Genomic DNA, 3,202 nt, shown 5'->3' with positions numbered 1-3,202 from the left:
ATGGGAAAATAGAAATAGTTAGAGTGTTCCTGTATTTGGATCAAACATTGTTCAGAATGGAGACTGGAGTAAAGAAATCAGAAGAAGACTAGGAATGGGAAGGGCAGCTATGAAAGAATTAGAAAAGATCCTAAGGAATGTGTACAAATGTGTGCTAATGTCAGAATTGTACAAGCCATCATATTCCAGTTTACCATGTACAGATGTGAAAACTGGACAGTGAAGAAAGCAGATAAAAAAAATAATTTGATATGTAGTGCTTCAGAAGACTGCTGAGGGTCCTGTGGACAACCAAAAAGAAACAAATTGGTTCTAGAACAGATCAAGTCTGAAATCTCCCTAGAAGCCAAGATGATCAAACTGAAAATGTAGTACTTTGGCCTCATCATGAGACACATGACTAGTTAGAAAATACAATTATGCTAGGAAAGATAGAGGGCAGTAGAAAAAGAAAAAGTCCACATGCTAGTTGGATAGACTCATTTAGGGAGGTCACAGGTCTGAATTTACAAGGCCTAAGCAGAGCAGTGGAGGAGAGGGTGTTAGGAAGGATCGAATCAGGGGAAATTAATTAGCTCAAATTTACGAGAGGCATGTCCTAACAACGCACGCAGCAGGATCGTGTCCCTATGTGTATACCAGAGGTCATCTAGTCCAACCCCAAGAAACAGAGACTCCAATGCCAATGAGTTGCAATTAAAATATAAACATTTATTGAAGCCACACAACAAAGGGATCACTCACACACACACACACACATTCAATGCTAAAGCAAAGGAGGGGGGAGAGTTCTGGGAGTAAGGAGAAAGGATAGAGGCACCGTTGAAATAATTACCTTAGGAGTCTTCTCCAAGCAACAGATGTGAGGGATGCTGGCAAGTGAACACGGCCGCAGGGAATGGAAAGCAAGTGGCGACCGTGGTGGCTAGGAGCTAAGTTCCAACGGGCTAAGCTAACAAGAGGCCCGAAAAAGACAGTGGGCTTTGGCTTGCCCAAGTGATTTCAGCAGGGCACAGTGCCCAAGAGAGCTGCAGAGCAGTTGCTCGACAGAGTAGAGATTTGGAACTGTAGCTCACAAGCCCACAGAAGAGTGGAATCTAGGTCCTATTTATACTGTGAAACATACCTGCAGGCTATAGCTACCTGCGGAACAAAGGTCTTGATGGCTTTCTATTGACTAAGTCTAAAGTTAAACAATGGATACACAAAAGAGTCTGCCACTTCTTTTGGGAGAAGACTACTATGTAGATGGCTGGGTACTTAATGTCATCAATAGGTGAGGCAAAACTTCTTTTGTCTTCATTCAGGTTGCCGGCGACAATGGCAACTTCCAGAACTGGTTTTAAAGGTTTAAATCTACCTTTCTGCCTTAGCCATGCTCTGCTAGGCTTGTCTGGCTATGTAGTCAGCTCGCTTTTTGGATAATGGCGGCTGCGATGGGGTCAGTCAGGGATCATGATTTTTGATCACTTGGCACCCAAAATTTATATAAATCCAAACTCGGTAACAAGGGGGTCTTGGAGGTGTCTCATTTATGGGTCGCCATGAATCAGGATCAACTTGAAGGCAGTTAACCACAACAAAATCTTCAGGCCTTCAGAAGGTTATATAAAATCATAAAAGACAACATGTAAATGCATAATATCACATTACATAAAATCATTATTACATTAGTATGGCCTGTGCATACATATTTAGAATCAAACTTCAGGAATTTCTGAACCAGAAATTCTCAAATGTTTTAGTGGACAAGAGAAAACATGTAAGCAAAGGCTGGAGGGTTTTTGTATCTTGCAAACAGATGTTATAAAAATATAGATAACTTTCAACATTTAAAAATGCATTAAGTTTTGAATGAACCAGGGCCTCAGACTGAGAGATGGGGGAATCCAGGACCAAGAACAGCAGGACAAGTTTCCATCAGAATATTTAGTAAGTTCTAGGCAGGGGTGGAAACTGTGTTCCCCTCCAAATGTTGCTGGACTCTAACTTCCAGCATCCATCAGGTGGGGACGAATGTCCGTGCCAAAAAATAGCGATTCCAAAAGGTGCCCATTCATATGTGGACAAGGGACCTTTTGGAATCGATTTGGCATACCAAAGCAGAGCCGGATCGATATTTGGATCTTTCAGTAGGTGGGAATGAGGCCTATATGTATTATATTGTGCTTCCTCGTGTTATCACCACATTTTCAAGCATACCCTTTAATCTTAAAATTCTAAAAATGCTAATATCCACTTAAAAGTAAGAATGTTAGTTCCTTGAATATTTAAAAGGCTTTTTTATTCTGCATTTCTTTCCCTGCCCAGGTCTACAAGCCAACAGTTCTACCCTTGTTAAAATCTCCATAGAATGTCCAGGACATTCTCATCAAATGTGACCTGGAACAAGGAAAAGATCTGCACGGTTCAGTCAAATTGAGAGGTAAGATGTCGAGACATCTTTATCTTACATCTGGCTTGAAATAAATAGTGACTCCCCAGTGTTAGATATGACTTGCCTCCATTAAGCTGCAACTTATGAGAAACTGTGGTGGAAATTCCTTGTTGAAATATAAAAACTATAGAAAGATGGAGTCACCTTTGTCAGCCAGAGAGATGGTTTTTGAAATAAAGGCTTGGAGTTACTAGAGCAAAGGAATAGTGAGTGCATCTTGACCTAGAAGGAAGCTGGCACCAGTAGAAAGACATAACATAAACTACTGAGATAAGGATACATAGTTGACATTCAGAAGCAAGGTTAGGATGAATTCCACTGGATTCCTACAGGAGGGTTAAGGAGTGATGATGCAGTTTTAATGTATGCATGTATTTCTGTTCTGATTGTAAGAATTCTATATGTTTAAATTGTAATTAGCCAATCAGGTGTATTGAAGAAGCTTCTTTGTCTTGAATAATATAAAAAGAGCCATTTTGTCTTGTTCGGGGGCCTCAGCTTTTTGGAACTTGAATTCCACTGAGTTCAATGTTTTCCTTTGTCGACAACTGGAAATAAACTTATGGATTTTCAATTACTAGGTCCTCTTGCTAATCCTATTGATCTGCCAAACCTAGAAATCTAAGTTTCTTGAAATTTCTGTTACAGTCAAATTGAGAGGTAAGATGTCGAGACATCTTTATCTTACATCTGGCTTGAAATAAATAGTGACTCCCCAGTGTTAGATATGACTTGCCTCCATTAAGCTGCAACTTATGAGAAACT

General features: G+C 40.1%; 1 long non-coding RNA gene across 2 annotated transcripts in view; it reads left to right on the top strand.

Annotated features, from left to right (window-relative positions):
• Window positions 1-2,259: 2,259 nt before the first annotated feature.
• LOC121930737 overlaps window positions 2,260-3,202 on the top strand; it is a 101,824-nt gene continuing 100,881 nt past the window's right edge. For both annotated transcript variants that reach the window (XR_006104007.1, XR_006104008.1), the window contains exon 1: window positions 2,260-2,425. This is a non-coding gene — a long non-coding RNA (uncharacterized LOC121930737). The remainder of the gene's footprint in view (window positions 2,426-3,202) is intronic.

The sequence above is a fragment of the Sceloporus undulatus genome, chromosome 5 (assembly GCF_019175285.1).
Source record: "Sceloporus undulatus isolate JIND9_A2432 ecotype Alabama chromosome 5, SceUnd_v1.1, whole genome shotgun sequence".
NCBI classification, from domain to species: domain Eukaryota; kingdom Metazoa; phylum Chordata; class Lepidosauria; order Squamata; family Phrynosomatidae; genus Sceloporus; species Sceloporus undulatus.
Note: the sequence above shows the minus strand (reverse complement) of the source record. Positions and strands in the feature narration are given on the sequence as shown.